Source organism: Lemur catta, chromosome 6, assembly GCF_020740605.2.
Source record: "Lemur catta isolate mLemCat1 chromosome 6, mLemCat1.pri, whole genome shotgun sequence".
NCBI classification, from domain to species: Eukaryota; Metazoa; Chordata; class Mammalia; order Primates; family Lemuridae; genus Lemur; species Lemur catta.
This window is the reverse complement of record NC_059133.1, coordinates 43194373-43219032: the sequence shown is the minus strand read 5'-3', so window position 1 is coordinate 43219032 and position 24660 is coordinate 43194373. Positions and strand designations below refer to the sequence as shown.

General features: G+C 37.4%; 1 long non-coding RNA gene across 1 annotated transcript in view; it reads right to left on the bottom strand.

Annotated features, from left to right (window-relative positions):
- Positions 1 to 20414, bottom strand: part of LOC123640656 — a 64132-nt gene extending 43718 nt beyond the window's left edge. Inside the window, exon 1 of the long non-coding RNA XR_006736012.1 lies at positions 20317 to 20414. This is a non-coding gene — a long non-coding RNA (uncharacterized LOC123640656). The remainder of the gene's footprint in view (positions 1 to 20316) is intronic.
- Positions 20415 to 24660: the final 4246 nt, after the last annotated feature.

Here is a 24660-nt window from a genome sequence, read left to right as displayed (position 1 = left end):
CTGGACCTGTTTGGATCCTTTTGTCTGGTTTCTTTAGTACCGTGTTTTTAATGGTGGTATGCATATTTCACAATTTGGTGCTATTTCACTGCCTAATAAATGAGTAGTTTGGAGTGAATTATTACTTCTTCAGACTTATGTCTACTTCATTTCCTTCATGCCATAAAATTTTTGAGCTAAAATAAGTTATAGAACTCAACTATGGAATCTAGGAAAAGAGTGAAATGTTGGAATAGGAACATACACTAATAGCAAACAAACTGAATATCCATCAGTAGGGGAATGTCTAAATAAACTTACATCTCTATGCTGTGAATACTGTGCACCAACTAAAAGGAATGAGATCACTCTCTATGTACTAACATAGCTAGATCTTCAAGGCCTGTTATTGAATGAAAAAGCAGGCTGCATAGAGATATTTTGAGAATGATACTATCATTCTTGGTAGAAAAATATATACACACATTTATAAACAATATTATATGCTTTCTATGTTTACATGTATGGGGTATAGATATGTAGAAAAACTCTGGAAGGATATACACTAAAATGGTAAGTGGTTATTTATTGTCACATAAGGTTGGTCAGGGCAGAGGGAGGCAGTATTCCAAAGGAAAAATTAGCCTTCTCAGAAACATTTTAATTTTTTACAAGGAATACTCTTACTGTTTGTGTAATTCCAAATTTGTTTTCTAAAAAGAAACAAAGAGTAAGGGTTTTTGAGGCTGGATAAAACTGGCCCAAATCCTGACCTCAGCAACTTGTTAACACTGTGATTTTTGGGAAGACATGACCCCTCTGTCTCAGTTTCTTCATTAACAAAAGGAGGATACTGTCTTAGAGGTTTGCTGCAAAGACTGAAAGTAAAACTCCTTGTATATTATCAGTACTCCAAATGTTCGTTGTTTTTTTTCCTCTACATTGAGTCCAATGGCTTTTTCTTTTGTTTTTTAAAATTTTATTTTTTTATAAATTAGGAAACCAAATACAAAGTGGTTAAGTCACTTCCATAAGGTCACACATCTGGTTAATGTGAGAGCAAGGACTATAACCCATGTGTCCCATATTACAATAAATTCAGCATTACACTCTACTGGGGAGTTGAATTATGATGTGAAATGTGGCTGTTTCTAGTAATGGCTTCAATGTTCATATTCCATGTGGCAGGTTTGTTTGCAGATTTGTCATGCAGAGCATGATATTTTGGGCTTCGGCAACGATTGGACAAAGAAAACCAAGGAAGGGCAGGCAGGGTGTGTTGTATAGACTTGCCAGGTTATATCTAGCACAACTGTTCTTTTGACCTTGCTGACTATCTGGGAAGTCTAGCAGTAGATATCAGGAGCCTAACTACAAGAATAATATTGATACTAGGCAAGAAATCAATTAACACAAAAGGATGTGGGGGCAAAAATGGACATCTGACATTCTTTTTGGCCACCTAGAATTTGAATTCTCTTCCCATGTTTGGGTAATTTTTCTGTTATGAGGCAGAGATTGCCACTCACTATATTGGTTGAAAATGACGGATACTTTTCCAGCTGCCCTTGCAGCAGGTGTATAGATGACCTAACAATCAGAAGTACCTTCCTTATCAGGGTCCACTTTCCATAGGACTATAGGGATTATTTCCAGGTCTATGAAGAGTTACCCATCAAGGGCTTTTATCACTAATTTTAACTGAAGCCCTGAATTTTAATTTTAACTGAAACTAATTTTGACTGCCAAAAACTCCAGGTGGGCTTGTGGCTGATACTATATTGTTGAGTCCAAAACAAAGGGGGTTTTGTTTTCTGAAGCCATTGCATAGAAGCAAGACATTTAGGGAGGTAGGCAATGGCATTTTATGTCATTCTATGCAGTTCAGTGGACTTAACCCAGATGAAATCACACCACAGCTGATTATGCCTCCTGCTCTAGGAAAGAAGGTATACTTCCTGGGAACCTTTAGGAACAGACCGAACCTTCTGGTTATCTTTCTTGGAAGAATTAGTGACTAAGTGAACATTTTCATATTCATCACCTGTACTTTGTGCTTTACAACTGCTGTTCATCCAAGATGCCTGGAGACTCTGCTTTCTGGACTGGGACATGAGAATTAACTTCAGTGCCTATGTGGGATTACAAACTAGATTTCTTTAATTTAGTCTTTAACAGGCATGCCAGCCACTTGTAACATTCTAAAACTGAGTTGCTTCTTTTTGTCCTGCAGAAAAAGACACATATGTCTCAGACTCTTCTGAGGCAACACTCCAGAACTTCTCAGCCTAACCTATCTCTTGTTTCCTTATCGCTGAAGGCAACAGGTCTTGGATGGCTCCTGCTGACTTCATGTAGGGCTGTCCTGACAGTGCCTTCCCTCAAGCTGCACCATGTGCCTCCCACCCCGGGGAGGTGTTAATGCTTAGAAGCACGATGCCACAAGATGCTGCCTGTGACCCACACATGCAAAACTCTGAAGTGCAGGCAGTTAATGCTTCATGAGGCAAACCTTTGATAAAGGACAGCCAATACATATGTTCTTCCCGTTTTCTCCCTCTAGATGGACTTTTTAAAGATGCAGTTTATGTGACTTCTTGGTGGATGATACTGTGGATTTGAGCAGTGGGTCTCAGTTAGCAGTTGCAAATGTGACAAAGTGGTCTCATATTGGCCCCTCTTTTCTGTTTCTCCTCCCTTGTCTCTCACACCTGGAATTGCATTCCCTAATAAAGTAGCAGTACCAGAAGTGTATTGCCTCAGGCTCTGCTTTCTGGGTAACCCAGGCTAAGACAATGCCACAGAATTCCATAGGTAAATTTATGCCAATTTCACCATCTTTGGTAGTTTTTCCTCATTTGGGAATCCTTTCTGAGTTCTCAGTTATATCTTAAATGTGTGACTTTGGGAAAGTTACTTAATGTCTCTGAGCCTCATATTCTTCAAGATAATATAATAATGATGCCTATTTTGTGAAGGGTTGGAGGGATTAAAAAAACAAAATGACTGTAAATCAGTACAGTGCCTGGCATGTAATGAATGTTCAATAACTGTTAGTAATAATATTATTATTATTACTATAAAAACCAATCTCATCTGCAACATGATGGAGCTCTAGGGGAGACAGAAAAAGGAAACGGGGCTCATTTACAGATAATTTAAGGAGGTTAGAAAGATGTTTGCATAACTATGAGCACATACAATAATATTGCACAATAAATCCTTGAAGTTCCATTCCATTGTTCACAGAAAAATTATTTCAGAAATGCAGCTACAACTTCTGCCAGAGTTAGACATTCGTAGTGTGGTAAACATGATCCTTCTTCACATAGAGAAGGGCCTGGGTAAGTTTTAACTGAATTAGCACCGCAGTGCTCCCAGGCTTTGACCTTGCCGTCTGTCACTTCCCTCCCAAAGAACTGGCACAGCCCCGATGTTCCAGAACTCTCTCATCTAAAGCTCTGTCCTTGGATTCTGAGCTGAGCCTGGGGTTTCTGTCAGTAGATGGCCTGCCTCTCACATCTCGCCATCTTTTGATCCCAGAGGTTCAATTGTGTTGGTTTTGGATTCTACTTGATGATGAAGAGATTTATGTGGATTTAATTTTCTTCTGTCTCTAGCTGCCAAAGATTTTAGTGTTTGTAATATTTGTAGGAAGCTAGATCAACTCTAACCATTTTTTTGCTGCATGTAGGTTTTCACAGTAGCAGGAAGTCAGAGTGATTTGTAGGTTACTAAATCTTGGGCTTTGTTTAACATGTAATTTTTATGGCCACTGAGAGTGAGTAAGGTCCTAATATTTCAGAATTTCACATAAGAAGTAAGCCAGAATGAAAACTCACTCCGTCCACCAACCAAACCTAGCAATTGCATGATGCATCTTCTCGGAGAACATAATCCTGACCCTTCCTCCAATCTCATTTTTGTCCTCTGAATCTGGTATTCTTTTTTAAATTAACTTTCAGTGCTTGTGTTTTTTGGTAATGTAGCAAGTGCAAAATGTCCCTTACACTCCACACAAATGTGCAAAGCAAATGTGGTTTCCTTGAATACCTCTTAACTGATGTTCTCTCCCTGATAATCCCTTAACCTGCTAGATAACAGGAAATTAAAAACCAAGTTTTAGGCTGAGTATTGACCCTTACTTAGTCTGGTCTAATCATTTAAAATCTCTTTAGGCAATTCAATCTCTGATCAGTTAACTCAGGTAAATGCCAAATGCTTCAGTGCTTTTTTTTGCTCCTCTCCAAGATAGTGTCTGGGTATGGGGAGTAGTATAGGTGTGGTTTACATGGCAAGATGGGGGTCCTCAAATCTGTGCAGGACTCTGAATCCTCACGGCCTCACATCTACAGTGACTGGAACAGCGGCAGGGAAATCCTCCTCTGGTGACTGAGTGGGGTAGGGGTATAAAGGCCTGACCACTTCAGCAGATTTCAAAACAATACTGATGGGCCAGTCTCACTCCAGTGTTCTCCTTCAGGTTAGGTGAGGCTTTGTTGGATTGTATCACAGTTCAACTTCTTCCTCTGCCCAATGCTGCTTCTTCCCTCCTTTTTTTCACAGATACTGATCCCTAATATATATCTTGCACCCCAAACTCTTGTCTCAGTATCTACTTCCAGAGACGCCAACTCACAACACTCATCTATTTACCTGCCTTCTGTTGCTGCCTCATGCCATCCCTGTACATCGTGGAGAACTAACTTTGCAGGCTCTTCCCAAAGGCTCTCAGTCTTCCTGTGTACAAAGGATGTATGGCACTAGCCCCAGTGCTCTTGGTCTTTCATTCCTGTCTGGATACTTCTAAAGACAGCCCCTAACCTCTACTCAAAGCCTCTGTTGAAGGATGACAGGATGAGGACTGGTCTCTCACCTCCTTGGTTTCTACCTCTCTCTCTTATTATTCACAAAATCCCTCAAATCAGGGGTAGCCTTTTGGCTTTTCATTATCTCCTTCTCTTCTCCATCCTGGACACAGAGTAAAACTCTATGATCTGATTCACCAAGTCTCTCTCTTGATAAGATAAAGTTAGGTGTTAAATTTTGGGAAATCTTTTTCTTTCTCAAAAAAGTCTGACCTTCAAATCTATTATCTTTTTACCTATTCAAAAAGCCAATTTTCACATTTTATGCCCATATCAAAACATCACATGTACCCTATAAATATAGATGACTATTATGTACTCATAACAATTAAGAATAAAAATTAAAAAAAATCACTATGAATGTTAACCCAATGCTGATGTGAATGTTGTGAAATATTTTCTTATGCGTGACTATCAACAGAGCTCATTTTTAGTCTTTTGTAGGGTAATTTGACAATACATTTAAAAATAATTGTACAAATGTTCAAAAACTTAATGATTTATCATAAGGAAATAAGAAACATTTTTGTTCAATAAAATTAGAAAAATACTCAGGCATGACAACATCCATGGTGGTGTTATTTATAACAGTAAGCATTGAAATGAACATAAATGTCCAACAATAGGAGAATGACCAAATAAATTACAGTAACATGAAATTCATGGAATTTTGTATAACTAATAAGAATTAAAATTATTAAGGCTATATAGGAACATAGAACATTCCTATAATAAAATATTGTGTTATCTGTGTTATTTTTAAAAAGCCTATTTTGAATGACAGAAGCCATATACTGTTTCTTTCTTTCTGCATTTCTGTATGACAGTCTTAACTCCACCCTCTTTTTTTTTCTCATAGTCTCATGGTTCTGCCCTCAAGACAACTTTGTATTCTGGTTTTAGTCAGAGTTGTAACCAGCTTTTGGTGTAAATACTTGCTATACACTGATTTCTAATTATCCCACACAGGCCCTTATATGATATCTGTTCTACCCCAGGAAACCCAACCCATCAGGTAGCAGAAAATATACTACGCTATATTTTGTTACAGTCCAATAATGCCAGCCTGATATATGGTTTCATCTCTGCAATTTCTGCCTAGATGCCTCAGGTAAATTTTGTTTTTCAGAGTTCTGCTCTCTTTCCCTGCTCCTAAAGGAAAGGGAAGGGCCAGGCATGGTGGCTCATGCACCTATAATCCTAGCACTTTGGGAGACTGAGGTGGGAGGGTCACTTGAGTTTGGGAGTTTGAGGCCAGCCTGGGCAGTATAGCAAGATCTCGTCTCTACAAAAAAAAAATATTGGCTGGGCGTGGTGGCCCATGCCTTAGTCCCAGCTACTCAGGATGCTGAGGTGGGAGGATCACTTGCCCTCAGGAGTTTGAGGTTGCAGTGAGCTATGATGAGGTCACTGCACTCCAGCCTGGACAACAGAGCAAGGCCCTATGTCAGTAAAATTTTTAAAAGATTTTTAAAAATTAGCTGGGCATGGTGGTGTGTCCCTGTTGTCCCAGCTGCTTGGGAGGTTGAGGCAGGAGGATTACCTGAACCCAGGAGTTCAAGGCTGCAATGAGCTATGATCATGCCATTACACAGTAGCCTGGGAAGCAAACAAAACCCTGTCTCTAAATAATAATAATAATAATGATAATAATGAAGAAAGAAAGAAAGGAAGGAAAGGTCTACAGGCTTACCTTTAGACTATGAGAAAAAACAGAGAACAGTTGTCAGATCCCTGCTAATCTCTGCTTTGCAGTTGCTGATTTGGATTGCTCAGTGGCCTAGTGGGCACCGAGGTGTGGCTAGAACTGTCACAGATTGGAAGGAGATATACAAACACCCATTACTGGTGTCTGTGTTTTCTACTACTGGTTTCTTGAGTGGGAGTCACTGTTCTTTGCTCTAACTCTAGGCTTCAGCTGATCTCTGGCCTCTTCAGTGTCTCTGCTTACTTTTCTGAGCTCCAGGAAACCAAGAGCACTGCTAAGGCTCACTGACTTAGCCTTCTGCAGCCACCACCCACATGCTCTTGCTCCCATGCTGTATGGATGTAGCAGTTAGCCTAAAACTAGGCTTTTCCCAGAGGCCTGCAGCCTCCCCACATTATGTAAGCTGATGTAAAAGGCCATGTAAGCTGATCATTAGCTTTGATGTTTTTGGATGTTTTCTATCTCTCTGGGTGTTCTGAAAGTGCTTCCTTCTACCTGCTTTTTTGAGGTTCTTCCTGGTGCTCCCAATCCAGAGGAGAAAGGGTTAGTACAGGGACTCTGCTATCTGACTTCTCTAATCTCCTTTGGCTTTGCTTCTTCCCCTAGCGCCTACTTCCTCTATGTTATGTCCTCATTACAACCTAGACAGAAAACCAGCCAAGAGAGACTTCAGAGGAGTGTCTTCCCTACTCAAAGGAAGAAATTTACATTTTAAACATTCAGGCCTAATTCTTTGTATGCTATTAGAAGTAAAAGGAAATTTTAAAAATAATTTCTTTCTTACAAAAGCTTGACTTTTAAGCTTATTGTCTTACTTCAATCTCAAACAAAAAGACAAGCAGTAATCTTCTTGTTCTAACAAGTATCTATCCTTCTCCTGAAGCACTTGAACCATCTTTTTTATAGAGTGAGAAGTTGCCAGGTAACAAGATTTATAATGTATCTGAATATAATTCAAAAGAATGTTATATCTGTTGTATAATAATAATGAATTTAATACCTATTTTCTATGCTCTAGTGATTGTGCTTTGCTTTTTAATTTTCATAAAAACCCTGTGGGAAAGTATTATTACCCCAATTTTGAAAGTGATAAATGAGGCCCAAGATGACTAAATAACTTGCCTAACGTGATGGAGTTAATAAGGGGTGGATCCAGGATTCAAATTCAGGTCTGTCTGACTCCAACCTCCTTGCTCTAATCACTATAATTTCTCCATTTGAAAAGAATTAGCTACAAAACATGATTTTGATCACACAGAACTCTCCTCTGGTGATTTACCTTTTCTATTCAGTGAGAAACAGCTGGGCATAGTGTTTGAGAGCCAGGCTTTGAAGCTGGACTGTGTTTCTCTGTTTCATCATCTGTAAAATGGAGCTAATTCTACCCTTAACCCACAGGATTGTTGTGAAGTTTGAATGAGTTTTTAATAATACAGGACAAGCTTCTGGCACAGTTCTTGGCACACAGGAGGTTGCAATAACTGTTAGCTACTGCTGTTATGAAAGTCTCAGGACAATATTGTCCAGATCACCAGGCTTAAGATTTCAAATCAAATATAAAAAAAAGGTTTTTAATTTTTGACATCGATAAATGTATAAATTGTGTCCTTTTGTTTCTTTTTTGCCCTTCATCTCTTAGAAATTAATTAGCCTCTGTTCAACTGTAGCAAGGAAAATCCTACTGTGAATGTTTCGGCAGAATTGAAGCTTTGAGTGTATCACTCTGTCAGAAACACCACTGATTGTTTTAATCTGTTTGCTGTTTTTTGCTTTATGCTAGAAGAGGCAATTGCTTCAATGAAACATTTCTATGCATTGTTGTTATTATTATCATCATTATCATTATTATTAATATTTTGCCTATGCAGAAAGGCAAGGAAAGTCCCCGGGCTTTGCAGTCAGGCTTAATCTACATCTGAAATCAGTTCCTAATTGATCCTTGGAAAGTAACATAATCACTATGCACCTCAGTTTTTATCATTTGTGTCTACCTCCATGATACAATCGATATCAGATTAAATTATATCATATGCTTCAAATGCCTAAATAGCAATTGACAAATGACAAGAGTTCAGTGAAAGTTCTTTTTCTTACCTCTGCCTCCTATTTGTCCTTTCCAATTCCCTTCACATTAGAAAGGTGGCCACAAGGTGGGTGTATGTGGTGTGTGTGGAGGTGTGGGTATTTTTATTCTTGAGATCTATCTACTACATAGTAAATGTTATGGGTTAAATTTATGTGTTGAAGTCCTAACACTCAGTACCTCAGAATGTGACCTTATTTGGAAAAAGGGTTGCTGCAAATGTAATTAGTTAAGATGAGTTCATACTGGAGGAGTTTGGGCCAATAATCCAATATGTCTAGTATCCTTATAAAAAGGGGAAATCTGGACACAAACATGCACACAGGGAGAATGCAACGTGAAGATAAATGCAGAGATTAGGATGATGCTTCTACAACCCAAGGATTGCCAGAAGCGAGGTTAAGAAGCATGGAACAGACTCTCTCTTACAGCCTCAGAAAGAATCAACCTTGCTGACAGCTGGATTTCGTACTTCCAGCTTCCAGAACTGTGAGACAATAAATTTCTGTTGGCTGAGCCATTCAATTTATGGTACTTTGTTATGGTAGCCCTAGAAAACTAACATAGTAAACGAAGAGAACTAGGCCTTTTCTGAAATGTTTAGCTTGGAGATTCTTATTTTTATACTTATTAATTTTCACTCATTTAGAAAATTATATTCAGCAATCAAAATCAAAGGAGGTAAACAGTTTATCCAGACGAGAAGTGACTAAAAATGAAGAATGTAAATGACATTCAAATCCCTCATGGGATTTTATAGAACACTGCAATAAAAAATATGATAAAATATTCAAGTGGCTTCTGATGCAATTTTTACCAATTCTCCATTAAAATAATTAGAAACAATGCAAAAGAAAGTGAAAATCACACTAATACTAATATGAAAGATTGACAATCGAACTTTTTTCAAAGTCTAGTATACACATAAACCGCAAATTGATGGAACTAGGTTGAGAAAACATTTTCAGTGGTCTATAAATGTGTTCCTTTCTGAAACAGAGGAAATTATTGGCCTGAATGAAGGTGAGAAGACACTTCTCTCCCTCACGGCCTGTCTCCATAACAAAGGTACACAGCCATAGGCGCTGGTTTTTGAAGTGTCCAGATTACAATTCACCATTCTCCCATCCCTATTTGTGCACAACTTTCCACACCTATTCAGAAATTGAATTTCTTGAATGTAACAGGGCAGAAATAAGGTGTGAGGAAACAGAAATCGTGTTTTGCATATTAGGAGGTGGGTTTTCCATAAATAGTTTGTGGAGGTTATAGGGCTGTTGACAACTATTCTGGTTCTTTTCTACTTAGGCACATGATAGTACCACATTTTCCCACCTTCTTTGGAGGGAAGCTTTCTCGGTGAATGAGATGCAAGCAGAGGTGGTGTGTGTCACTTCCAGGTGGAAGCTATAAAAGCCAGTGAACAATTCACCACGATCTTTTCTCTCTGTCATGGTGCATTTTCAGCCCCATATGCCAGGGGCTGCTGCCACTGCCTGTGGCCACAGAATTAATTAGGCCTGTGAACTATACCTCCTAAGGAAGTTTTCCCCTAATCCTCATGTTAGTTTAAATGTTCCCTTTTTCCCATAATCTAACCCTTCACTCAGTCGGCCCTGCTTGCTATGACTCCTGTAGACCACCAGCCTCTTCTCTGCTCAGCCTGAGCTTGCATGTTAGGCTGGTGCTGTGTAGTTAAAAGCCAAACAGCTGAGCTACTCATCCTCTTTTGCAATAAATGCAGCAAAGTATTAATATATCTTCTATATAAATAAATAATACTCATCAATAAAAAAATTTATGACATGCCTAAAACTGGGCAGAAAATATGGGTAGAAAATTCCTAGAACAAAGACAAATGGCTAGCAAGCATATAAAAATGTCCAATCTTAATATAATGTATAACAAAAATGTAATAAGATTGCCTATACATTTAGAATATATTAAGAAAAGTTATTTTCAGTGTTGGGAAGGGAGATGAGCATGTAAGACACTATAAATTGCCATGAATAAATAAATAACTGAATGAATGTATATAAGATTCCTAAAACTTTTTGATAATATGTAGCCTTTTGACTTTAAAAAGTTTTAACCTAGCCGGGTGTGGTGGCTCACACTTGTAATCCCAGCACTTTGGGAGGTCAAGGCAAGAGGATTGCTTGAGCTCAGAAATTCAAGACCAGCTTGGGCCACATAACATGACCCCATCTTTACAAAAACATTTTTAAAAATTAGCTGGGCATGGTGGTATGCACCCTGCTACTAGGGGAGCTGAAGCAGGGGGATTGCTTGAGCCCAGGAGTTTGGGATTACAGTGAGCTATGATTGCCTGGGTGACAGAGCAAGACCCTGTCTCTAAAAAATAAAATTTTTTAAAAAAGTTTTTAACTCTTTGTTCCAGTAATTCAGTTTCTAGGAATGTATAACATAATCAGAGATACAAAGACTCATGAACAAGATATTCATCACAGTATTATTTATAATGGTTAAAAATTAAAAATAAGCTGGAAATCACAAAATAGTTACTAAATTATATTACATCTATAAAGTGGAATATTCTGCAACCAATATAAATGGCATATGAAAAGAATTTTTAGTTTGAAAACTCTTATTTTATGTTTCATTTTGAGGTAATTTTTAATTTTTAGAAAAGTAACAATAGTGCCAGAACACTCATAAACTTTTTACCCAGATCTAAAAATTTTAACATTTTGTCTTTATTATTCTGTGTGTGTGTGTGTGTGTGTGTGTGTGTGTGTGTGTGTGTGTGTAAAATATATCTTTTTCCCACCAGAACAATTTGAGAGTAGGGTGCACTCATCATACCTCTTTACCCCTTAATACTTCAGTGTGTCTTTCCTAAGACCAAGGACATTCTCCTACATAACCACAGTACACTTATGAAATTCAGGAAATTTAACATTGGTACATTACTTTTATCTAATCTACAGTAGTTATCATAGTCCTTTATATCAATTTTTCCCCCTAGTTTAGGATTCAGTCTAGAATCAAATAATATATTTAGCTGTCATGTCTCTTTAGACTTTTTTAATCTGGAAGAGTTCTTTAGTCTTTCTTTGTATTTTATGACATTGATATTTCTGAGGAATACAGGACATTATTTTATTGAATGACTCTCAATTTGTGTTTATCCAATGCTTCCTCCTGATTAGATTCATATTGTGCCCTTTTGGCTGAATTATCACATTAGTGTTGGTGTATTCTTCTTGGGAAATTGTTCATTATTGCCGACATTAATTTTGATTATTTAATTAAAGTTACCCAGGTTCTCTACTGTATTTACTTTTTTCCCTATAGAATTAATAAGTAATTTGTAAGGAGACACTTTGAGATGTTGTACACTTCTTGTTTATCATCAAAACTTTTCCCCTTGAATTTGGGATCTGTTAATGATGCTTGCCTGAATCAGTTTTTATTATTATAGTTGTAAATTGTGATTTTCTAACTCCACCATGCTTTCATTCTTTCTATACTTACTTACTTTCTATACTTACTATACTTACTGTATTACTTTCTATACTTATTCTTTCATTCTTTCTGCCTTCTCCTGTAAGAAAGATCTTTCCCTTTTCCCTTATACAATTTTTCTCTTCTCTCCCTCCCCTCCCCTTTCTCCCTCTGTCTTCCCCACCAGTTTAAACTCATAGATTCTTATTTTCTGAATAGGTTATGATCTATTAGTGTCCTTGTTTATTTTAATGCTTAAGATGACTCCTGTGTCTTTTTGAAATGCCCCTATCAATTGTTTTTAGTATTTCCTTAATTTATAGCACAAGATGTTCCAGGTTCATCTTATACCTTCTCTGTTCCAACTCCCAGAATCAACCATTTCTTCATGGAGCCCTGGCTCCTTTTGGAAGGTAAGGCTATTTAGAAATCAAGATCTGGATGCTGAATACTAACATGTTCATTGCTGTTGGGATAGCATTGCTTCTAGGCCCTTTCAGCAAGCAGAATTATATTAGATGTTTTATACTTTGTATATGTCAGAAATCCTAGCTCTGATGTACATATTTTAGAAACCACAAGTTTATCGTAAAATCTCCTATTCCAGTTTAATCCCACAGTGTTGTTCTTTGCCTTCCCCCAGTCCATTCTTGTATCTCCCTTCTTCCACAGCTAACGCTTTGGCTTCCAACATCAATCCTTTACTCATTTGGTCAAACCTACAATACATGTAAAAGTTTGAGATTTGCTATACCTGTATGATGATGAAAAATAAGCCTACTAATAAGAATTTAATACTAGCAGTGTTTTCTTCTTCATACTGAGGGTATTTGTACTAGTTTTCTAATGCTGCATAACAAATTATTTTACATTTAGTAGTTTAAAACATCCATTTACTATTTCACAGTTCTTTAGGTTAGAAATCTGAACACAGAGCATCTGGGTTCTCTGCTCATGGTCTCACAAGGTTTAAGTCAAGATGTCCTCCATGCTATGGTTCTCATCTGGAGCTTGGGGTCCTCTTCCTAGCACATTTAGGTTTTCGGCTGCATTCAGTTCCATGCAGTTGTAGGCACAACAAAGATCTACTTTCTGACTGGTTGCCAGGGAGTGGGGGTGTGTGTTTTCAGTTTACCCAGAAGCCACATGCTATTCCCAGCCAAATGGCCCTCTCCACAACATGGCAGTTTGCTCCTTCAAGACCAGCAGGAGAATCCTTCTAGTTTGCTTTGATGAGGTCTTATGCAACGTAATATAATGATGGGAACAAGTATCCTATCACCTTGCTCGTATAACATAACTTCACAAGGTGGAAAATATCCCATCATATTTATGGGTTCCTACAATTCTCAAAGGGAGAGGATTTTACAGGGTTTATACACCAGGGGGTGGGAATCTTGGGATCTTCTATGGTTTGAATGTTCCCTCCAAAACTCATATTGAAATTTAATCCCCAGTGCAACAGAGTTAGGAGGTGGGGCTGAATGAGAGGTGTTTAGGTCATAAGGGCTCCACCCACATGAATGGATTAATGTCAGTATTATGGCAGTGGGTTAGTTACCTTGGGAGTGGGCTGTTATAAAGTGAGCCCGGCTCCTTGTACTTTTCTCCTTTGCACATGCTTGCTTGCCCTTTCACCCTCCCACTCTTCCTCCATGGGATGACATCGCCTGAAGGCTCTCATCATATGCCAGGCCCTTGATATTGGGCTTCCCAGCCTCCAGAACCATGAGCTAAATAAATATCTGTTCATTATAAATTACCCAGTCAGTGGTATTCTATCACAGAAAAAAAAAAAAACAAACAAACAGACGAAGACAGAAAATTGGTATTAAGAAGTGGGGTTGTTGCTATAACAGGTACCTAAAAATGTGGAAACAGCTTTGGACCTGGGTGATAATAGAGACTGGAAGAGTTTGAAGGAACAAGCTAGAAAAAGCCTATATTGCCATAAGTGGAGCACTACGGATGATTCTGATGAGGGCTAAGAAGAGAAGACCAGGGAAAGTCTGGAATTTCTTAGAATTTACTTACGTGGTCATGACTAAATGTTGATAGAAATATAGACAGTAAAGGCCATTCTGACAAGGTCTCAGATGGAAATGAGGAACAAGGTATTGAAAATTGGAGTAAAAGCTGGTTATAACGTAGCAAAGAATTTGGCTGAATTGTGGCCATGGGAGGACTTTATGGAAGGTGGAATTTAACATGCACTGGGGAAAGGATACCCCATTCAATAAATAGTACTGGGAAAATTCGATAGCCACATCCAGAAGAAGGAAACTGGATCCCTATCTTTCCCCATACAAAAATTAACTCAATATGGATTAAAGACTTAAATGTAAGACCTGATACCATAAAAATTCTAGAAGAAAATGTTAAAAAAAGACTCTTGTGGACATTGGTCTAGGCAAAGAATTTATAACTAAAACCCCGCAAACAAATAAAGCAACAGTAAAAATAAATAAATGGGACTTAAACTAAAAACGTTCTACACAGCAAAGGAAATAATCAACAGAGTAAATAGACAACCTATAGACTGGGAGAAAGTATTTGCAAACTATACATCTGACAAAGGACTAGCATTTAGAATTGATAAAGAACTCAGACAAAATCAGCAAGAAAAAAACAAATAACCCAATTAAAAGGTGAGCAAAAAACATGAACAAATTATTTTTTCAAAAGAAGACATACAAATGGCCAAAAAGCATATGAAAAAATTCTCAACATCACAAACCATCAGGGAACTGCAAATTAAAGTCACAGTGAGATACCACCATACCCCTGTCATAATGGCCACTATTAAAAAGTCAAACAACAATAGATAACGGAGCAGATGTGGTGAAAAAGGAATGCTTACACACCATTAATTTTAGCCAATCTAACATATTAGATACAGTATCTTGGTTTTCTTTCACTTAGTATTTCTCTTATTATAAATAAAATGACATCTCTTTATGTTTAGGATATATAAGAGGTCTGTCCAAAAGGTATTCAGCCATTGTTAACATAATGAGAACAGTTTGCACGACATGGATGTAACCTGGCAGCCAAGGAGAGTGGGCTGTAATGCACATGCGTGAACAATGACGACTTCACTGTACTAGCCAGTGGGGCGCTAGACACCTTGAGTCTGTGTGCGTGTGTACACCGTATGCCCATCACACTCAAAATGACTGAGCAAGTAGAGCAACATATGTGCATCAAATTTTGCATCAAGGTTAAACATTCTTCCGTGGAAACTATTTGGATGATTCAGAAGGCTTTCGGTAACGAGGTACTGCGTGCAGCACTAGTAAATGTATGGCACCAAACACTTCAAAGATGGTTGAGAAGCTGTTGAAAGTGTTCCAAGTTCTGGAAGGCCTGCAACAAGCAGAACACCTGAGAATGTTGAACGTGTACATTGCTTGTAGATTTGTCAGTAAATGTCTCTATTTTTCATATTACATGGCTGGATACTTTCTGGATAGACATCATATATAATCTGCTCATATCTTATATTCACTTTTTTCTATAGGATTTTTGGTCTTTTTTCTTTAACCTTTAAAGTTCTTTATATATTAGAGAAATTAGTACTTTATGATATATGTTGCAAATATTTATTCTCAATTTGTTGTTTGTCCTTGACTTTGCTTGTGATGTTTTTTTTTTTTTCTGGCCGTGCAAAAGGTTTAATGTAGTAAAATGTATCAACTTTTTTATTGCATCTGAATTCTAAGTCATATTTAGATAGCATTTCCTTCATCCAGGCTATAGAGAAAATCATCCATGTTTTCCACTAGTATTATATAGGTCAATTTTTAATATTTAGATTTGTGATTCATTTGGAGTATATTCTTCTGAAGTATGATGAATTATTCAAATTTTATCTTTAAAAGAATTTTCAATTATGTGGAGAAATGTACCTAGTAATGATAATTCAAAAAAAATTATATGTTCAATATGATCTCCAAATATATACATTGAAAACATATTATAATAGAAGGAAATGTACCAAAATATTATGAATATTTATATCTGGTTAATATGTTATAGGGAATTTAAAATGTTTTCTTCAATATACTTTTCATATTTTCTATAATGAAGATGTATTACTTTATAATCAGAAGAAAACAGTACATGTTCTTTAATTTAAAACAAAAGATTAAGACTTGGCCCTACTTTTAAATTTTTTTTTTTTTTTGCAGTCTGAAAAAGAAAATACATACTTAGTTGAAGTAAAAAAGAATAGGATCAGCACATACTTCTCCCTCTTCTCTTTGCACATCTTCTCTCTGCCACTCCTCTCTCCCATCTTCTCACTCCCCGTGTCTTACATAGCAATAAAATACATGTAGAAAATGAGCAAGCCTTCCACGGCATATTATTTTATTACTGCAAAAGCTCCTTGGGGTTAATTCTTTCATAAAATACCACCACGCATTATGACAAGAACTCAAAGAGACCACAATGCTAATGGATAATGTAAAGCCCTCTGGCATACCAAATACTCCTTCCTGCTTAGCTAACAGTCTTGAAACAAGCAACAGGTACCCTATTATAAGGCTTTCTCTGTGTTATCCTAGAGGGTGTAAAATTCCAGGTCCCTTTATTTTAGCAGTTGAGTGGTCAGAGGAGAATTATTACTTCCTCTATTTTATGGCCCTAGTGAGTCCCCAGGATACGCAGCTGAAAAATCAATACCAGATGGCTCAGTAGGAGAAAGGTCTAATGATTCTGTGTTGTTCTCAATCTCCCCAAGAGGAAAGCTGTGGAGTGGGTACTCAAAATTGTCATATCTAGTGGTTAATAATAACATTTATTCAGAGTTCATAGTGTGCTGAGGTTTGTTTTACATGCATTATCTCACAAAATCGTCACCACAACCCTGCAAGGTAGGCACAATTATTATGTCATATATATTATACATGTCACAGGTGGAGGATAAGTAACTTTCCCTACATCAGACAGCGTGGAGGTGGCAGAACCAGAATTTGAACGTGTACCTTTTAGGCTTCAATGTCAGTGCCTTAAAGTCTATTTTGATGCCATTGGGTAAAGTGTCAGTATCAAGAAACAATAGCTTAACACATCCCAATATATCAGTAAAATCTAGGACACATCCAGATGAGACAAGGTCCGCTTTGAAGATTTTCCTAGTAGCCTTTCTCAACAGGGGTTCCATAAAAAAATGAAACTCTACCAAAAAATGATTTGAGTATTATGTTCTCATTTCTTCCAAAGGGGATGGCACATGAGTAATACCATTCTAGATGCAAAGGAGAGAAATTAATTCATTATGTGCAATAGATGCCTTAGGGCATTAAAGCTTATTTCTTCTCTTTCTCTTTCTCCTTCTCTCTCTCTCTCTCTCTCTCTCTCTCTCTCTCTCTCTCTCTCTCTCTCTCTCTCTGTCTGTCTGCTTTTTGTTTGCAAGGGTAACAAGCATACACTGCAATTATCAACTGAATTCCCCCAGTTCCATTAACTATACCTGAAGGAGGTCTTTCACTCAGGACTTTATACTGATAATAAAAAGAAGATAAATGCTATATTGCATATTGTTACTCCACTTTCAATCCGAGCAACCACTCATAACATGACAGACTACAAATAATAATGAAATGCTTCCAGTGTTCATTCTAATCCTTCATTGTTAAGGGATAGGTAAACCTTGAGCTAGGAGGACCAAAAGGGAAGTCCCTGCCCTTGCTTTATTTAAATCCTCTTGTTTATGTGCCTCCTTCATCTTTGCCTGGTGATCCTTTTGGAGCTCCCCTCTCCCTATTGGAGTGGGGTTTACACATTGCTACTTATATTAACACAATAGCTCAGAGTTCAAACTTTAATTACAAAATTGCTATCAAATCAATTTATAGCTCTAACCTGTGTTGCTTTTAATTTACTAGTCATGAAATGATAGCCCTTGGTGTAGTCTGTTTGGATAGTAGTCCATGTTCTGTGAATACCAAATAACCAGAACTTCCTTTACACCTCCTCTCTCTTTCTTCCTTACTGTCCCCACTATCTCTCAATCAAACCTTTAAAAAAAAAAGAGATTAATGTTCAGGTTAAGTGCTTGCTGAAAAAGTCTTTCCCTTTGATACTGATGTCCCCACAACTTAATGAGTGTCATTGTTCTTGGCTAGATGTGACAATTTGGTTGCTTTACGCTGGCTGTCACTTAAGCAAAACCAGCATAGTTAGCTATCAACGATTGTTTAATGTTCCATAAAATATCCTCATGCTAGATAGTTCAATGCCAAAGAATGTCTTTTTTCAGGAAATATGAAATGTTTCAATAATATCTGCTTTTTTGTGGAAAATTTAAAAAGCATGAATTTCATGAAGTTTTTTCAGGGAAATTTGTGGCATGTCTTAGACTGCAACTTGGATGGAGGGTTCTAAACACCAGTAACATCAGTGACAACATAAACAATGTCACAGGGTATGGTAAGTTCTCTTGTTTTCCATTCTTTCATACCTGGTATGGTAGAATGATGCCAGAATTCCTGAGCTATATTTTTGATTCAGCCTCTATTAAACCTCCAGTCACAGGCGGATGGTGATTAAGAGCATGGGCTCAAGCACAACACCACCATTCCTATGTGATAATACTACCACCCAGGAGGCTGGGAGAGTAGAAGAAACAAGGGATCACTTAGCACAGTACATGGCACAAAGACATGCTAATAATCATTCTAATTATTATCATGATTGACATTTATTGAGCATTCAACAAGTACCAGACAGTATGCTAATAACTTCTATGGATTATCTGAACTATTCCTCACAACCATCTTAGGAAGTAGTGCCATTATTATTTTCATTTTATAGGTGAAGAAAATAGGATAAAGAAAGGTTAAGTAATTTGTCCAAAGTCACACAGCTTATGTGACAGAGCCTAGATTCAAACTCAGGCAGTCTCACCATACTGCCCTATACTCTTCTGCTAAATAGATGATAAATATTAGCAAAATATGATGCTACCTCTCTGATCTTTGCAAGCAGCTTAAAGCACTGACATTTAAGCAGAAATTCCAAACTCAAAGAACTAAATTCAGAAGCCATTCAATGGTGCTAAATGTCAGGGCTAAGCAGCTAGAGGAGTATCATCCATAATCAGTTGCCACTGTCCTTGGGAAGGTAAAGCTTGACCAAAAATATTTTTCCACCAAGAACAGCAATGAATTCATTATCTTTGAGATTAGGATGTGTAAATTGCTTAAATCTCCATTCAAGGACTCTAACCCCTCTCCCCACTTTCCCTCTTCTTTGGATGGTATCTGGTTGCAAGGGAATTTTACAAATTCTAATGGCATTGAACACACAGATCTATATTCTGTATGTGATTTTTTGTGTTTTAAAATGATCCTGGGATCTGTTTTAATCAGGTATGGCAAGACATCCAGATATGGAAATGGCTGTTATGAAGGAAGAAGTTTATACTCATAGATCCCTAGAAACAGGAGGCATGGTGCACCATGCAGGGCCACGTGGGGAAGCACAAGGGTCAGTCAGGAAGCAGAAGGAGTGAGAGGAATGTATGGGCAAGAGCCTTTATGGTTGTTTGCATGAGAAGGAAAGGATGAGGCTGGGTAAGCAGGGTAGACAGGTTCAAGACTGGGTACTTTGAATAATTTTTGGGACATTGGGACTGCCCCTAGTTGTCTGATACCTGGCCCTGGGATCACTACAGAAAGGGTACAGTGGCTTGGCCCCACAGAGGAGGTGGTTGAGGGTATAGGCTCTGGATTGGTTCATTTGCATTTGAAGAGTACACTCTCATAGGCAAGTGTTTGCTATCTCTAAGAATCAGCTAACCTTGGGAGGGACAGACTCTTTCCAGTAAATAAGGCCCCAAGATGTCAAAACATCATAACACATAGGAAATAAAAAACATGATCAATGCACTGTAGTTGAAGTGTCTCATCCCATTTGTTTCTGACATTGTCCTTGGTCCTTACTATTTCTACTCTTGAAGTGTCTGGAACTCACAATCCCTTAGATTGACACAAACAATCTAAGGGACAAGCAAGCTTCAGGAGAGCTCAGCCTTTTCCCTGGCTGACTAGGTGCCAATCACTGTTCTCCTTTGTACTGATGATTCTTAAAGTTTTATTTACAACTCCTATACAATCCCAAGCTTGTACAGGTGGTTAGCAAAGGGGTTGACAGTAAGGGCAGTGAGAGGACAGCTCATGCCCTTCTCAAATCACTAGGGTTACCTTGCAGAATGTCTTCATACCAACAGCACTCAGCCGCAATAGAGTCAAAATGGCAGCATGGTGTGTTTAGGCAGAGAGAGTGTCTCAGCTAACATTCCAAATTCTCATCAGCTCCTGTTTGACATGGAAGAGTTCCAGAGGTTTATTAGTGTCCTCTGTGAGGGTAAGAGGAAGGATGTCACCTGGCATAGAAAAGAAATATCAAGTGACTTTTTTTGAGTATCTAAGAAGCAGTGTGTAAATTGTCAACTCCAATCTACAGAGGATATTTGGTAATAATAATATTAAGAATAATAACAAAATAGACGAACTTCTAGGTAGACTGACCAAAACAAAAGGTGGCAAAACAGCACTATTAGGGATTGTAAATACAATAAATTTTTAAATAAATAATTAAGCATTATAGGTAATTTTATGCCAATAAATTTGAAAATTTCAATGAACTGGGAAATTTTCTATAAAGAAATTACCAAATTACTCTTCAAACATGTAGGAAATGTTCCAACCTCAGGGTTGGTTAACTTCTATTTCCTCTGCCCAGAATATTCTTTACCTAGATAGCTGAATAGCTAACTCCCTCACTTCCTACAGGCCTTTCTTCAAATTTGTATTTTTGTGAGGACTTCCCTGGCCACTCAATTTAAGTTTGAACCATTGGCCAGGTGCCACGGCTTACACCTGTAATCCCAGCACTTTGAGAGGCCAAGGCAGACCACGAGTTTGAGACAAGCCTGAGCAACATAGAAAGACCAGATCTCTACAAAAAATAAGAAAAATTAGGCAGGTATGGTAGCATGTTCCTGTAGTCCCAGCTACTGGGAAGGGGATCACTTGAGCACATAGAAGCTTGAGGCTACCGTGAGCTATGATTGTGCCACTGCACTCCAGCCAGGGTGACAGGGAGAGATCCTATCTCAAAAAAAGAAAAAAAAACTTGAACCATTCTCACAGATTTTCTATCCTTCTTTTGTTGTTCTTTTCTTTAACAGTGATCACTAACATACTATATATTTTACTTATCAATCATGCTTTTTAACTGCTTCCTTCAATATAATCTATGAAGGCAAAGTTTTTTAAAAATTTGTTTTGTTCACTATGGTATTTCTATTGCCTAAATGCCTGGCACACATGAATTAGTCATTGAGTACTTGTTAAATGAATGAATGAAATAGTCCCAAAATTGTCATATTGAATTAAATTTATATGTGTGTGTGTGAGTCATGACCAAATGGATTAATACTAGGAAGGCTAGGATGATTTAACATCCGAAAAATCTATAAAATTAAATAATCTTACTATATTAAGAGGTTGACACAGAAATGCCATATGCTGTTCTCAACAAAGCAGAAAAAAAAAATCAACTCAAAACAAGTGTATAGTACCCAACCTATACACTTCTCCTACCTAATTAAGTGAATGTACTAAAAACTGACAGCAAATATTAATTTAAATGGTGAAACTTTAGAAGCATTTCCATTAAAGTAGGAAATAGACAAAGACACCTGCAATCATTTTACTATTCAACATTGTACTAAAGTTCCTAACCAAAGGAATAATACAAGAAAAATAGATGTGTAAGGATTGGAAAGGAAGAAACAAAACTTTCATTTGTAGACTGTAATAGACTATATAATTAGCTCCCTAGAAAAATCTAAAGAACCTTTAGATAACTTGTAACATTAAGAGAATTCAGAAGATTACCCAATCTAAGATCAATAGACAAAAAACACCACTATACTTAAATAATAGCAATAATGATTAGAATATATACTATAATTTTTTAAAAATTTGGTCAAGACACTTATGGAGAATATCACAAAACTATGTTAAAGTGCATAAAATAAAAAAAATAATAAATACAAAAATATAATTGGGATACATATACCAGATAATGTTGATCTTTGGGGAAAGGGAAAAGAAAGTGCCTGGTAAAGAAAACATACAAATTTTTTAAAAGAAAAAACATCTGAAGGAATAAATGTTAACATTTGTTCATATTTGTGATGAGTATTTATCATAGATATTCATTACATTTTCTATATTTTGGGACCTCCCTCCTCAAATGTAAATTCAGGGAAGGAGTTCATTAATCTGAAAAAAAGGATCTTATGAAAAATATTAATATCTTCACTGATTACTGAAACAATTATCATCTAATGTTCATGACCATTTATAAATACTTTTAGAAATACTACATTATCCTTAAATACCCTATCCTGAGCCTTTTAGGCATGATTCACTTCCTGGGTTTCAGAAGCATTTGAGACTAGATGACATAAAGTACTACAATGATTCCTGAGTTTTATTCTAGTGGATTGAATACTATATTCACAAGTGGCTTTTTTTTCAGAATCCACACCCTGGTCTTTGAAGCTCCAAGTGGAACAGGGATATTAAGCAACTGAACAGACTTCGCATGCCCAGACCTGTAGGCAGATCACCCAAAGCTTGCAATTTCTGTCATCTGCTGACCTGTTTGGCAAGGGATCTTTGCCCAAACATTAAAGAAAGGCTTTTATTGGAAATAACTCAAAATTCTATGGCACAGTGAGGTAGTCTTACATATTTTCAGAATCTTGAGTTCTTTCTCCTTTTGTATTACGGGAAAGCCTACTGTGTGAAGAAAGACTTTATGAGCCTAGTTTTATTTTATCTAATTGTTCCAGAGTTTATGCACTGTTTAGAATATATGTCATAAGTTAATTTATATGTTAATAACACCAAAGGGCAAAGCGATATGCAAATTATTAAATCAGTTTGTCTGCATGTTCTCTTTTTTCGGATAATTATTTTTTCCAAATAATACCAGCCAATCAGACAATTATAATGACTTTGTGTCCTACTAATAGAGGTCTAGTAGAGAGCTAGCAGTCAGAGAAATCCTTATCTATAGCTATAAGGAAGGCTGTTTCTTGGAATGTCCTATAGGCGTAGGTTTCATTTAAATAATGAGAAAATTACCAGGTTTCTTCATTAGAACAATATAAATGTTTTGACCTAAAGTGTGAACATTTTGGATTACTTTTTATTCACTGATCTACTTTATAATAACTCTTCGCATAAATCTGCTTCTGTGCATATAGGAGTTGGACAAACTCAGATGTGAACACAAGGAAAAAATTTTCAAAACAGATATCAAAGTGGGGAGGGAAAGAAACTCAAGAGTATTTTTCTCTAATCCTTTTCTGAAGGATTTAGCTCAGAAACAGAGCCACTGTTTAGCAAAATGATGAGAACAATAAACTGACACGACTTCAATGCCCTTCTACCTCTTTGTGCCCCTCTCCCCTCTCCTCTTCCCTTGCAATCCATATTCCCGATGGTGGCCAGCACTGCTTTCGTAGTGTTCCACATAGACTTGGCAGCGCCCAGGGCATCAGAATGACACTTCCTGCCTCTTCCACATCAAAATTCTATTTCTGTAGTGCTCACATCTGAGGTGTTAATCTGGAATAAAGCAATTCCTTGCTAACTTGCTAATGATTAGTGATGACTCTCGATGGGCCTGCTTTCAGAGGGCAACTCTCTGAGAGCTGTCTAGAGTTCTTCTCACTGCTCCATGGGCCTCTTCACACATCCCACCTTCCCTGGTAATGCCAGACCGGAGAGGCTGCAGGGTAGTAGAGTGAATCCAGGGCCAAACTCAGAGCTAAGAGCCAGCTCTACCAAACCTAGTGTGATGGCTTCCCTGACTAATACACCCAGGTATGGGAGCTCCAAATATTGGGAAATGGGTAAATGTTGCTGTGAGAGTGACAAAGGACCAGCCAAACTATGTATGTCTAAAGCCACTAATCTTTTTGTGTCTCTCATTATAAATGATACAGAGTGGAAACTGTGAACGCAGTATTATCCACCTCTCAAGTTGCCAGAACAAAACAAAAAGTACCTAAGAACAGGCCATGGTAACTTTGCCTTCCTGAGTATTTCAGAGGATAGAGCAGTAAAAAGATCACAAGTAAATTATAATATTGAAAAAATACTTTCTGTGGTCAAAGCCCTAAGAACCCTCTGAATGTTATAATAATTCTATAAATCTATCAGGTCTTCAGAGGGGATTATCCTGGGATTTAGGGGAGGGAGACAGTAAATTTACTGACAGCCCCAGGAAGTCACTCGTTTGCAAATAACACACGTTTTGCAAGCAGATAACAGTCAGAAAGAGTATGGAAAATAGCTTTTAAAATGGATTTGGAAGATGAAATAGCTCTTGTTAAAATTTTAAAAAATATAGTCAGGAGGCATCTCCGTAGAATTCAGAATAAAGGCCTGGATATCTAAAGTCTATTTGTTTTTTAAGCTTCAGTTAAAGACTTAGAGCCTATCTTTGAGAAATAAATCCAA